This window comes from Neophocaena asiaeorientalis, unplaced genomic scaffold (assembly GCF_003031525.2).
Source record: "Neophocaena asiaeorientalis asiaeorientalis breed wild unplaced genomic scaffold, Neophocaena_asiaeorientalis_V1.1 scaffold723, whole genome shotgun sequence".
NCBI lineage: Eukaryota > Metazoa > Chordata > Mammalia > Artiodactyla > Phocoenidae > Neophocaena > Neophocaena asiaeorientalis.
In genome coordinates, this window is record NW_020171826.1 from 687192 (window position 1) to 702515 (window position 15324).

Here is a 15324-nt window from a genome sequence, read left to right on the forward strand (position 1 = left end):
TAAGCAAACCTGACTTTGAATTCCAACTCTGCCACTTGCTTTAAAAACAAGTTTTGTGACACAGTTAGTGATTATTTTGCATAAAATTGTTTTGCATGATATAATACTAACAGTATTTCTTGTGCTTGAGCCAAACTAAAAATATATATAGCACATGAGTTTGTTGTGGTAGGAAGGGAAACTTCCACATTTTAAAATAATGTTTAGTTTTAGTTCTCCCAAAAAGCAGAACTTGAGACAGTCTTACATGTGTGAAGTGATCCTAGGGAACGAGAGTTGCGGAATTGCAAGAGTAAACTGGGAAAGAAAGGAAGACGAATCCAAAGGTGCATTATTGATTTGGTTCTGCTATAAACAACCAGAACTAAATTTCCCTGCAGAGTTTCTGAGGACTAAGAATATGTCTCAGAACTGTCAATCTAAGGACATTTGAGAGAGAGATTTTTATCCCCTGACTCCTGTCTCTCTAGCTGTTCCAGAAAGGCTGCGTCAGCTCCCACAGCATCCTGTATTAAGACATAAGAGAAGCCCTAGGGCAAAAAGCAAGAAATGAGGAACTGTTAAGATATATCTGAAGACTGCTGGTTGTCACAGAGATAGCCAGAGCCAAAAGGTGGTGGGAATTTTTAAATTGGCATAAAGGTTGTCCAACCTATTACCACCCCTCAACTTGGTAATTTACTTAAGCAGACGTCAATTTACAAATGTTTGTTCAATGAGAACATGCAAACTATTCTTTCATAGTCGCTTTAGATTTCATTCCTTTTGATAAATACAAAATTGTCAAACTGTCATTCAAGTAAGAATTCTGATTTTTGAGCTAGGAACCTTGATGCCGGAGGAGACTGGGAGGATTGTTCTCTGGGCGCCAAGACACATACTGTTCAAATAAACTGTGACAGTCATAAATGCTTCCTCTAAAACTTTATGGCTTCCATTAGTTTTGCATATTGATCCAGACTTGCATTTTCCATTTGTTTGATTATTATCATATTTTCTTTTGTGATTGTAAAAATGTCTATAACACTTACAGCATTGCAGAGCACTTGAAATTTTTTTTTAAATGACAAATGTTTATGTGTGACTTTTCCTTTGCATACGTTTATATCCAAATTTCAGGACTAACATATAATCTAATATGTTCTATTTGATCTCATCACTCAAATTTCTAAATTGCCACTCTTCCCCATCCCACCTCTGCCATAATTCGTAGTAGGATTCAGGTGAACACTAAGATATGACAAATTCTCTTAAAAATAGATGTACTGGGCTTCCCTGGTGGCGCAGTGGTTGAGAATCCGCCTGCCAATGCAGGGGACACGGGTTCATGCCTCGGTCTGGGAGGATCCCACAGGCCGCGGAGTGGCTGGGCCCGTGGGCAATGGCCGCTGAGCCCGTCCCTCGGTTCATGCCTCGGTCTGGGAGGATCCCACAGGCCGCGGAGTGGCTAGGCCCGTGAGCCATGGCCGCTGAGCTGCGCCTCCAGAGCCTGTGCTCCGCAATGGAAGAGGCCAGAACAGTGAGAGGCCCGCGTACCGCAAAAAAAAAAAAAAAAGATGTACTGTTGTGCATCTTTTCATATGCCCCTTGGCCAGCTGTATGTCTTCCTTGGTGAAATGTCTATTTAGGTCTTCCACCCATTTTTCAGCTGGATTGTTTGTTTTTTTGATATTGAGCTCCATGGGCTGTTTGTATATTTTGGAGATTAATCCTTTGTTGTTTCATTTGCAAATATTTTCTCCCATTCTGAGAGCTGTCTTTCCATCTTGTTTATATCCTTTGCTTTGCAAAAGCTTTTAAGTTTAATTGAGTCCCATTTGTTTTTATTTCCATTACTCTAGGAGGTGGGTCAGAAAAGATCTTTCTGTGGTTTATGTCAAAGAGTGTTTTTCCTGTTTTCCTCTAAGAGTTTTATAGTGTCTGGTCTAACATTTAAGCCTTTAATCCATTTGGAGTTTATTTTTGTGTATGGTGTTAAGTGGGGTTAGGTAGTGTTCTAATTTCATTCTTTTACATGTAGCTGTCCAGTTTTCCCAGCACCACTTATTGAAGAGACCGTCTATTCTCCATTGTATGTTCTTGCCTCCTTTGTCATAAATTAGGTGACCATATGTGCATGAGTTTATCCTGTACCATTGGTCTATTATTAGAGAAATGCAAATCAAAACTACAATGAGGTATCACGTCACACCGGTCAGAATGGCCATTATCAAAAAATCTAGAAGCAATAAATGCTGGACAGGGTATGGAGAAAAGGGAACACTTCTGCACTGTTGGTGGCAATATAAACTGATACAACCACTATGGAAAACAGAATGGAGCACCCTTATAAAACTAAAAGTAGAACTACCATATGACCCAGCAATCCCACTCCTGGGCATATACCCTGAGAAAACCGTAATTCAAAAAGATACATGTACCACAATGTTCATTGCAGCACTATTTACAGTAGGCAGGACATGGAACCAACCTAAATGTCCATCAACAAGTGAATGGATTAAGAAGATGTGACACATACATACAAAGCAATATTACTCAGCCATAAAAAGAAACGAAACTGAGTTATTGGTAGTGAGGTGGATGGACTTAGAGTCTGTCATACAGGGTGAAGTAAGTCAGAAAGAGTAAAACAAACACCGTACGCTAATGCATATATATGGAATCTAAAAAAAAAAAAAAAAAACCCATGGTACTAATGAACCTAGTTGCAGGGCAGGAATAAAGAGGTAGACATAGAGAATGGACTTGAGGACATGGGGTGGGAGGGAGAAGCTGGGGCGAAGTGAGAGAGCGGCATGGACATATATACACTACCGAATGTAAAATAGTTGGCTTGTGGGAAGCAGCAGCATAGCACAGGGAGATCGGCTTGCTGCTTTGCGGTGACCTAGAGAGGTGGGACAGGGAGGATGGGAGGGAGGCTCAAAAGGGAAGGGATATTGGGACACGTGTATGCATACGGCTGATTCGCTTTGTTGTGCAACAGAAACTAACACAGTACTGTGAAGCAATTATACTCCAATAAAGATCTATTAAAAAAATAAAACTAGATGTACTTGGTTTGGTTTGGTTTACTTGGCCAGTATTTAAAAGTAAAACTTCACACTTATGAAGAGCATATAAAATGTTAAAACACAACTTAATTTAGTGAAAGTGGACATGCAAATTAACTTTTTTGACAGTTTTACTGAGATAGGTGGTTTGTAGAGTCGTTATGCTTTGTTGCAACTTATACGATCTTCTCTTTATAGATTAAATTCCATTTTTATTTTTAAGACCTGTAATTGTTGAATTCAGTCTTGGAAATCAGAGATGCAGAAGCTATTAAACTCTTAAGTCATTGGGAGTACTTTAACTCATTTCAGATTAGGCACTTTTCATGTCTTTTCTCAGTACACAAGGAATATGTGCCACCTGCAGATAACTAACTTGATAACAAATTCACACTTCTAGCCTCTCCTTACACCTCACCTCCCAAGGATCACAGGAGTACCTGTCTTTTTCATTTCCTTCTCGTTCCTTCTTCCTCTCCCGCTCAAGATGTGCTTTATTTCGCTTCACAAATTACCAAAACTAATATAAGAAGAATCAGAAAATCTGAACAGCCCTGTGTGTTAAATAAATTAAATTTATAATAATAAAATTCCTCACATAGAGAACTCCAGGCCCAGATGGATTCATTGGTGAATTCTACCAAATATTTAATGGAAAAAAAAATCCAAGAATATACAAGCTCCATTAGAAACTAGAGAAATAGTGTACATTCCACATCTATTTTTATGAGCCAGCATAACCCTGGTATCAAAATCAGTCAACAACTTTACTTGAAAAGAATATTACGTATGAGCATAGATACAAAGTGATAGTGATGCAAATTTTAGCTTTATTGCTAGTAAAGCTGTTTGATGTATATCTCTCAGGTCTTTGGTTTAGAGTCACACACATCTTTATTTTAATTAAAACAGGTGTGTATTGTACATATTGTTTTATAATGTTTTTATTAGATTTTATGCCATGAACATTTTTTCATGTCATTAAATATCCATCTATAACATAATTTTTAGCCCTTCTCAAAGTAATGCCTATCTGTTTAATCAGTTCTGATTGGCTTTATAGAAGTACTACTTCTGAGTATTTTACACATTCCTTGTTCTGTGTATTAAAACGCACACACAATATGAAAAATTCCCTTTATAGTTGAACATAATAATTTTTCCTTTTAAAAGTTATTTTGGTTTATTTGATCTAAGTTAATGTCTCTCTATCCTTTTTGGTTTTTTTTGCAGTACGTGGGCCTCTCACTGCTGTGGCCTCTCCCGCTGCAGAGCACAGGCTCCGGACGCGCAGGCTCAGCGGCCATGGCTCATGGGCCCAGTCGCTCTGCGGCACGTGGGATCCTCCCAGACCGGGGCACGAACCCGTGTCCCCCGCATTGGCAGGTGGACCCTCAACCACTGCGCCACCAGGGAAGCCCCCAACCTTTTTATCTTTTAAGAAAAAAATTTAGTAAGAAATTTCCCTGGAAAAAAAAAATAGTGGTTGATTACATTTCTGTCTTCATTTTTTTAATGCAAAAACTACATATTTATTAAGCATATGATTAACTTAAAAACACCAAACCAGTTTGTTTTAAAGTGCTCCTCATCCAAAACCTTGGACAAAACCATCACTCCAAAGTGAACTGAAAAAACAGTTTACAAGGCAGACACTGACAATAGGTATGGATAGGCACTACCAAAAAATGCTATTTGTTCTTTAATTAAATAATGCCATTCTCAAGTTACGTAGGGCAGTCACCTTGACAGATTCCTTTTTTATAAATTAAAAATCTAGATATTCTAAAGAGCTGCAAACATTAATACCTTACAACAAACATTAATACCTTACAACAGCAACTTAAGTCTATTTTTGGAAAAAAGCACTAAAATCCTCTTCCATTGCAAGTCACTTATTTTTTCTGGTGGAAGTGAGCAAGGTCACTACAATATTAACCTCTTTTCTAGAACAATATAAATAACAAGGTATGCACATCTTAAATTTGGGAGGTCATAAAAGTTAGGATGAAATCATTTTTTTTGATGCAACAGAAAAATAAATAAGTAAAAATTAAATACTTTAGCCCAATATTTGGTATTGACAAATCAGTAGTGTCAACTTCATATACAAAGGACAGCATAGTCTGGTTTTTAAAAAATCCTCAATGTCATGGTATTTGGGGTAAAATTATTTCGAATAGTAAATGCTTCCTTTTTGCTTAAAGAAATATAATACAAACACCATCAAGCTGCGACCGTAACTCAGTTTCAGCTGGGGTAAAGTGACCATTTGGTCCATGGCACAAGTTACGTATATCACACTTCTGTCAAACTGAAACCTTAGGTTTATAAGATTTCATGTTTATAAGCTACAATACACACTGACTAAGATGTCAGTCCCTCACAGTATTTTAGAAAAATATCTACATTTGTCCTTACAGATGTCAAAATGTTACACCATCATTTGTTCAAAAAACAAAAAGATGCACATTCATACTGTGAAGTTATTAGGAAAATACTCTTGCAAATAAACTATATAAAGATAAAATACACTTCAAAGGTATGTGGGTTGTTTTTTGTTTGTTTTACAATATTCTATAAAGTGCAGAGAAATCCTAAGGGAAAAATTACTCCCTATAACATAGTTTAATTACAGCAGCTTTTGCATAGCAATACTTAGAGGAAGTTGGACACTTCCGTTTCCTCAGGAAGAGAAGGATGGAAGAGGATCTTCTGATTCAGATTTTTTTGGGGCCATAAAGTCTGCTTTCCTCAGGAATGGTTGCTGATGCCAAATCTCGATTAAGTGTATTTCTTGAACAGTGAACAGGTCTATCTGGGTCTTTGAGAGGAACATCATTACAAGAGTCTGTATCTGTGTAGGTTCTTTGGCGCCGCTGGGAGAGTCGGTGAAGTGTAGACACTGTTTCTTTTATAGAGTGGCTGCTCCTCTCTGAACTGCAAGAGCCAGGGTGGCTGACAGGATGCTTCATCATTTGAACAGGAGAAGTTGACACAGGAAAAACTAAGGGATCCCGATGGCACAGCTGAAACATCCCGGGTTTAAACTTGGCATTCGCTATCTTCACACATTCCTCAAGCGTTGTGATGAATGTATTACACGTCGCCCTAAGTAGAGAAGAGGTTTCATTCATGTTCTCTATGCTGGGAGATGAATGATTCTCATCATGGTGAACAAATTATTGAATCGTATGAACTTGCTTCATTAGGACGTCACAATAGAGGCGAAGCTCAGACATTTTGGTTTTCAGAGATTCACTGGTTTCATTTATTTCTTTTTCTTTTTTAGTCCTAGTATCAGACAAACAGGCTTTGGAGCTCCCCAGAACAACCAGCCACCTTTGTCTTTCAGCTGCATTCACTGCCTTCATGTAGAAATGCTGCTCTCCTGGAATGATTAATTCCATTCTTGTGTTGTCTGCTGAACGGACTTTAATTTCTCAAACTGCCATCTTTATACTTCCTTTGTTCCCTTTGCAAACATCTGGTGAATCATAGTAGGACAGGATTCCATTATCTAAAACAAACCAACGAGGCTGCCAACCTGTGGGATGGTTGGTCCACTTGTACAGAACTCCCTCCATGCTTCAGAGCAGCAGCCCTCAGCCCGCGCGCGCTGCCGGGGCGTGGCGGCCCTCAGAGGCCGGGACGGCGGCCGCCGCGTGGTGCTTGGGGACCTTGAGACATCCCCGGGCGAGCCCCGACGGCGGCGGCGGCAAGATCGGGACCACGGCCGGTCTCCTGCTCGCGCTTCCACAGCCCGGCTGCTCCCTTCCGCGCCCCCTCTGTCTTCACATTTTTAAAAGGGGAAATGTTTACCATACTTTAAAGGCTTCTTGAATATCCATCATCAAACATTCTAAGAGCAATTTCTTAGAGGGCATTTTTGTTCACCCAAATTTTAATCAAGGCTTTAACAAATTTTTTGCAACTCTGTACAACATTGCAAGCTTATTTATGAGCATATATTACCTGTGTACAAGTAACTGAACATGTCGTAAAGATATGATGATTTTTCAAATGAACTTACATTTCCTCCATAACCCAGGAAGATTATGGAATAGCTACCTTGATGTACTTCATGAAATAAGGATTGTTTAGCGTCAAGTGCAACTGTGTATAGAACAATCTTCCCAATTAGATTCATTCATTGAAGACTCCTGATATCCTTTCAATCTTAATATTGGTTTAAATGTTGATCAGGAAAATTGACAGTCTTCCCTAATTTGAGTTCAGATTTTGCTCATGAATTCCATAGAACATTTTCCCTTTAAAAGTTTAATGAAACTTAACTTTAAAAAGGTACCACAAAAGAGAAGCAGCTGTAAATGCCAAGGCTTGCACTGACTAATGTAATGCTAGTCTATAATCACAGACTCCAATCTGCCCCCAAACAAATTACACTGTGACAAAAACTGTCTGCAAAAGAAAAGTCAAAATGAATATAATATTGGAATCAGCTTCAGTGGAGTGACCCAACAGAAAAGTCACTAAAGATTAAAATGGGATCTGACAACAAGGCAGGATACGACTCCGGAATCCAGAGTACAGAGGTTTATTGCCAATGCTGAGCTGGAATCCTGGCCTAGAAAAGGGGGATGTCCAGAAGGAAGCCACACTGGGATTGGAAAACAGGCTTTTGCCCATAAAGGTTAGTGATGCCGAAACCTCAAAAACCTCGGAGGTTCGAATTGGGTAAGTCAGTATTTTGGAGTGGCAGGGTAGGGTTACCTTCCTGGTTCTGCTGAGTAGCTGAGAACACAGCATACTGGAGCCAGGCATTTGGGGTTCTGTTCCTAACCCTGGCTCTTATTCTGCCAAGAAATCAGTGTTAGCCACTTAACGTTCTCTGTCTCAGTTTTCTTCTAAGTATAATCAGATGAACACATTGACCACATACTGAATTTACTAGGATGTTACCAGTTAGTGTTTTAAAATAGAAGAGAATAAAATAGAACAGGACAGAAATTATAGAGCTGTAAGAAATTTTACAGATCCACTAATCCAATCCTTTCAACACTATGGCTTTGAGAGAAGAGACAAATCACACATCTAGTTAGTGCTTTGAAAGCTTCTCTTTTTCAACTTGGAAATAAAAACTAGAATACGTCCTTTGAATATTTTATTGTATCTGGGGCTGGACAAATAGGTATTGCTTTGTGGAGTATTAAAAATTATGAGGTAGATAGATATGTAGTGACCTGAAAAGTATTAATGATATATACCTTAGTGAAAAAATATTACACAATAATATGTGCAATACAAGCCTGTCTTTATTAAAATTAAATAGGTATGCATATACCTCTAAGAGAGAGACCTGTTGTCAAGTCAGTATTTTATGGTGGGATTATAGGTGATTTTCATTTTCCTCTTTTGGCTTATCAGTGATTTCTAATATATTGAATATGTATTTTGTTTATAATAGAAAAAAAATTACATTCTGTGTCCTAAAATGCAACATATATTGAAATCTAAAAAATATAGGCTCTATTACCCTAAAATGATCCCTTTTGATCTTTTGACTACCTGTACAAACATCAGAACTGTGCTGTTAACTCAGACCTCTCTTTTAAGCTCCAGACACAGTTATTCAAATTTTCTATGTATAGTTTAGGGCCCCATTGCTCTCTACTTAGAGTCTCCTCTGGGACATTAGCTCTCAACCAATCATAATACTACCCTGCCTTTGGAGGCATAATTGAGTACTTGATATCAAGGCCTCAGGCCCACTTTTGATAACCAAGAAACAGCTAGTTCCCAAAGTGCAAATCTTCTTTTGTCAGCACATAAGCTATCCTACCTTTCAGAACAATAATTAAAAGATCTTAGATTCTGACCACAGTCTTCTATAAATTCCATCTTATTGGATAATTTACCCTCAGTACAGCTGAACTTCAACCTCAGTGGATTCATTGATTTATTAAATCCTCTGCTTTCCCCCATCTGTCAGCTCTTTACTCTTCTCCTATCCAGGTTAGAGTCCATGGTCATTATTGCAACTACTCTCCTCCCTAAAGTCAGTGCCCCCTTTCTCTTTTCATTTCACATTTTCAACAAAGCACATTCTTCAAATTAATGACTTTTTGATTTTTCTGTGCCTGTACCCAAGGTACTAAAAAAACCTTTTCCTTATAAATTCACAATCATTGATCTTAACCCTGCAAGACAATTACTCATCCCTCTGATTTTCCCCTTACATTCCACCAAAACTGCTTTCATCATTATTATCAATGTCATCTACTTCACCAAATCCAGGAGAAACTTTTTTTGTTCCTTAGCTTACTAGATCACTTAGTTATCTCCAAAACAGTCATTCGCTTTCTCCTCTAAAATATTCTGTTCCTTTAGCTTCTAAACCTTAGAGAATTTTAATTTTCCTTTTTTCTGGCTATTTAATCTTAGTCTTGCTTGAAGGCTCATCTTCCCATACTGAGCTGTAAGAATTTTCTCAGGGATCTGTCCTAGGTCTTCTTGTCCTCTACTCTTCAGTCTCCATCTAGGACTATGGCATCTATTCCACTCCTTTGATTTCAATGAGCACCTATATTCTAATGGATACCAAATCTATACCATTAACCCACACCTCTCCTTTAAGATCCAGGTCATTTATTCAACTATCTACTTCACATCTATATTTAGGTGCTTCACGGACACCTTAAACTCAACAGATATTTAAAACTAACTCGTGATCTTCCTCTTTCTCCAATAGTGTTTGCTCTTTATTCAGTGCTGCCTAGTCAATGGCACCCCCTTCTACCCATATGTTCAAGGCAAAACCTGCTTGTCATCTTTGACTCCTGCCATCCCCTATCCTCCCAAACTAGCTTCACCAGTTAATGCTATCTCCAAGATAGGTCTCATTCCACACATCTCTCTCCATTTCTAGTACCCACACCTTAAGCTAGGCTATTGTTATTTTTCACCTGTAATAAACTCTGATAGGGCTTCTTCCACCTACTCTTATTTTCCTCCAATATATTCCCCACATTGCTGTCAGCTTGATCTTTTAAAAACTAACATTTGATCATTTCTCTTTCCTACTAAAAATCTTCATATAGCTTCCCATTGCCTGTAGGGCAAAGACCAAATTCCTTAACACCATCTGCAAGACCTTGCCTGGTCTGCTTTCTACTTACTTTTCTAGTCCCATTCAATGATAGTCCTCTATAACTGTGGAAAACAAATATTATCCCCATTTTACAGCTCAGGAAACAATTCCCTGAGAATTTAAACTATTTAAATTTAAATTATTTTCTATCATCAAATGCTTAGAATTTAGTACAGCCAAGATTCTGACCTAATCAGGTTGGTTCCTATCCTCTTTTTCAGAATGCAACCTTATCTCTATAGCTCCAAATTCATTTAAAATAATATATGTCTCAAAAGAGGATAGTATTGAAATCAAACAAATATTTCACCTTAAGGAATATGCTTCCAGAGATAAGACAGAGATTCACTGAAATAAAATATAAATTAGGGGTTTTTGTTATACCAAATACTAGTAGATGCAATGTTAATAATAATACCCAAGATGTATTGAGCACTTAATATGAATACTTTATACTCATTCATTTATTTATGCCCCATAAAAACTGATTGAAGTCCATAATATTATGATCCCCATTTGACAAATATCTAACCTGAGACATGGAAAGATAAAGCATTTGTCCAAACTTACATATGAAGTACAGGAGCTGAGCTTTGAACCCAGGCTATCTACCTCAGAAGTTTATTTTTCCTAACACTCTTTTAATGTATTAGTATTGTAATCTCAATTTTTGAAAAATGATGGAAGATAGGAAGTAGACTTCATAGGGCAGGATAAAATCCAAGCCCTTCACTCACTTTTCTAGATTTTTCACCACCATATGGCCTCCCTGTGACACTCTCCAGACTTTCGGCACAAAATACCACTCACAAATCCCTGACTCCTGCAGTTTTCAGTCTGTGTGCACATGATCACATTCAGTCTGTGTGCACATGTTCTGCATATACATTACTACATCCTTTTTCTTTTTTTTAAATAAGTTTATTTTATTTATTTATATTTGGCTGCGTTGGGTCTTCATTGCTGTGCGTGGGCTTTCTCTAGTTGTGGTGAGCAGGGGCTACTCTTCGTTGCGGTGCATGGGCTTCTCATTGCAGTGGCTTCTCTTGTTGTGGAGCACGGGCTCTAGGCACGCGGGCTTCAGTAATTGTGGCTCGCACACTCTAGAGCGCAGGCTCGGTAGTTGTGGTGCACTGGCTTAGTTGCTCTATGGCATGTGAGATCCTCCCGGACCAGAGCTCGAACCTGTGTCCTGCACTGGCAGGAGGATTCTTAACCACTGCACCACCAGGGAAGTCCCTACAACCTTTTTCTTTTCATAATCTTAATTATGAAGGTCTAAGCCCCTAAACATAGATAGCCCATTATAAAGTAGCACTAAATAAATGTGTGGTGAATTGAACTGGTCCTCCAAAGATAAGAAATACATATTTCCTTAAATGCACATATTGGTGGCCTAAGGTAAACAACTGAAAATCCCTATTAGTGTTTCAACTTTGCCATAAAAGTGTATCAAAACAATGATTTGTATCTCAATCAGTAGAAAGAAAACTACCAGAATATTATTAAATAAAAACTTGCATATTAGAAAGCAATTTATATTATGTAGAATATTCAGAAAACAAAAAATGAAGCTGTTAATTATGTAAATGCCTTTAAATGTAAAACTGATTTCTTAAATCCACACATAGAAATGAACCTCATGTCTGTCTTATATTCACAGTTGTCATGCTACCCTTACTCATGATATATATAACAAGATTTTCTTGTATTTTTTTCCTATATTTATTTTATTATTTTTTTATTTTTTTGTGGTGTGCGGGCCTCTCACTGTTGTGGCCTCTCTCGTTGCGGAGCACAGGCTCCAGACACGCAGGCTCAGCGGCCATGGCTCACGGGCCCAGCCACTCCGTGGCATGTGGGATCTTCCCGGACCGGGGCACAAACCCGCGTCCCCTGCATTGGCAGGCAGACTCTCAACCACTGTGCCACCAGGGAAGCCCTTTTTTCCTATATTTAAAGGTGTTATAAACAACATTCTTCATGTCTTACATGCTATGGATACACCATAATTTTATTTTTTGATATTTTTCCCATTTGAAATTTTGGGAGAGAAAGAAGCTTAAATTTGGATATTTTATATATAACACTATATTTGGTATCTAGTTCAACCAGTAAGTCTGATTTCTGGACTCTTTCTGCTGTAAGAGGAGACTTTCTCATTATAGTAGTCAAGCACTTAGTCACAGCCTTAGGAGTTCTGCGGAGGCTGAGTACATGTCTTATGAATACGTAGGGTGTGGTTGGAAGAGCCCCAGGAAAGGAATAATTATACTTGCCTTCTATGTTCAATCATTCAACACCTCCAGGCAAATATCTTCTCAACAATTAATTGGGGGATTTGTAATAAATGATTTCACAGTTTTGTCCTTCTTACCTTAGGATCTATGATTCTAGGTCAAGTGGGGAAAATTTTACAAAGCTAACTTCTTCAGCTCTTGTCTCTACTATTGTTTGACAGAGAATATAGGAAAATTAAAAGGACTAAAATTCCAGTCTGAAAAGCCAGAATGTTAATAAAATTTTGATACTGGTCATTTCTTATGTATAATTTTTTTTTTTTTTTAGACCTGGTGCTACTCATAGAGATTCCAATTTTTAATTTTTTTTTTTTTTGCGGCACGCGGGCCTCTCACTGCTGTGGCCTCTCCCGCCGCGGAGCACAGGCTCCGGACGCACAGGCCCAGCGGCCACGGCTTACGGGCTCAGCCGCTCCGCGGCACGTGGGATCCTCCCGGACCGGGACACGAACCCGCGTCCCCCGCATCGGCAGGCGGACTCCCAACCCCTGCGCCACCAGGGAAGCCCTCTTATGTATAATTATAGCTTGTGTTTCAGTGCATCAGCAGTTTATCCAGGAATCTGAAAGTACATGGACATGGCAGGCATTTATAACATTAATAAGGACATACATCCAAGCTACGAAATAGGCAAAGAAAAGCTTTTATTCTTTTTTAGAACTTTGAAGGATCAGAAAGGGAGCTCTGACTTCCTTAACAGAGGCTCTGAGATGGAAAATAATTTTGGTCAAATAGCTTAGAAAGGAAAACAAATTTAGTTTCCCTCAGAGGTACCCTATGACAGCCGAGTTCTGAAGATGACTTCATTTCAGAGTCCTGTATTTGTGACTCAAGAAAACCAAGAAAGTGTTCGTTACTCAAAGCTGCAAGAAGAAGGAAAATAAGAAACCCAAAGTTAAGCATGGCCATCCAGCTGGCACATGTGCCCGGGCCACAATTGGCTTTGGCAAGTCTTCATCCTCAAGGTCTCCAATGGCTTGGAGGCACCCACCGCAAGAAAATCATGGGTTTTAAAATACAGGAGTTAAAGAACACATTGATGTCATTTTGGTGCAGGAGCATTTAGAGAAATGTGTTCTTGTCTTTGAAGGTTGGCTAACCTTGTGAATGCTTCAGACCTGTAATGGGACTCTTTGCCTGGGAGTTGGTGCTACCGTCTCTGAAGAGATTTGCCTTATAGACCATCACCACAGTGCAGCCTGAGCCTTTGTCCTTTCACTGCTCCAGGCCCAGGAGGAGAAATTTCTACCTAAACTTCTTTTTAAAATCAGAAGTATCTTTATGCATACAGACTAGTCTCCTAGAGTCTTAGAATAACCAGAAACCAGTTCTTGAAGTTACCTGGAAGACTTTCAAATGATTGTATAATCTCTGCTTAATCGACTTCTTTATGAGGGAATTCTTAAGAAGTTCTTCCACATAAAAGAGTCAAATTTGTCTCCCTTTAATTCCACCCATCCTCTAAGAGCTACAAAGAATAATCTACCCTTCCCCAATCTCTTTTCCGGATTAAATATTCCAATTCTTTCACCTAATAATTTCAAGTACTTTGCCATCCTAACCATTCTTTCCTGCATGTGCCCAGCTTAATTTTCATCTTTTAAAAGTGCTTATGGTAATTTAAAAAAATATTTTGTCTGGTTGCACTGAAATACTTCTACAAAATAAAGCAGAATCTTGATGCCCTATAAAGTGGGTTTACTCATATAATTCTGGGTTTTAGAAATAATTTCTAGATAAAAAGAATTAATATTAATCACCAAATCTCAGTCATGACAGTCTTCTTTCCCACTGTTACCCCATAATATCATACAAATTAATTTTTTAGAAATCTAAGGACTATATTTGTAATCCTTCATTACATTATGAAACATGTTTAAGAGAAGAAAGTAAAATACACGTTCAATCTAAAATGTGTGCCTTAGTACTTTAAATCCAGACTCTTAATATTTGATTAGATAGGAATTTAGATGCCAACAGGTTTCTCCCCTCTGTTTAGAGATGAGGAATCTGAGACTGGGAAAGAGTAAGTATCTTGCCCAAGTACTTGCTTACACCCTCAAATCACTGGGAGAAGCAGGATTCCTTCTCCAATACAAACCTCTTTCTCATGAACCCTGTATGTTCAGCTTGCCATAAATTGCAATTAGAGCCAAATGTCACCTTAGTTTGTTAAATGACTTACCTTATATCCCGTGCAGAGAATATAACATAACCATAGGACATGTTTTATGTTATTAATAAACATGACAAAACCATATAAGCAAAATGTTACAAGAAATAGCATATAAGACATTCGTTTACAGGTAAAATCCTCTTATAAGAAATAGCATATATAGAAATAACACATACAGAAAATGTTGATTCATTTCCATGTCAAGAGAATCTGTCTTTGAAAGAGCTCTTCAATGACAAATTCTAGCTGCTGAATTATGTTTCTGGATGCTAGTTACCTAGTTTAGAGTTAGTTTACTAGATACTACTTATGTTTCTTACAGCACACTAATTTACTTAACTACCCATAGTTAACTGTTCAGTTAACTATGCTGCGTAATTAACAACTTAAAGCTTAGTGGCTTAAAATGACGATCATTTTTCTCTGCCAGTCAGATATTCGAACATCCTCATTAAGGATAGCTTACCTCTTCTGCGTAGTGACAGGTCCCTCTTCAGTTACATTCGGCTAGAACATCAGGTCAGCTAGAATGTTCCACATTGCCTCACTCAGCTGGGATGGTTGGGAGGACTAGGCTTCTCTTTTCTTGTGGTATCAGCCAGGCTCCCACACATGTCTGAGCCCTCAGTTCTTCTTCATGTGGCCTTTCTCTCAATTCACATGTATAACCTGGACCTCTTATAT

At 38.4% G+C, this 15324-nt stretch overlaps 1 pseudogene; it reads right to left on the minus strand.

Annotated features, from left to right (window-relative positions):
* Positions 1-5355: 5355 nt before the first annotated feature.
* LOC112396546 (pleckstrin homology domain-containing family A member 3 pseudogene) lies at positions 5356-6640 on the minus strand (annotated as a pseudogene).
* Between the last annotated feature and the right edge of the window lie 8684 nt (positions 6641-15324).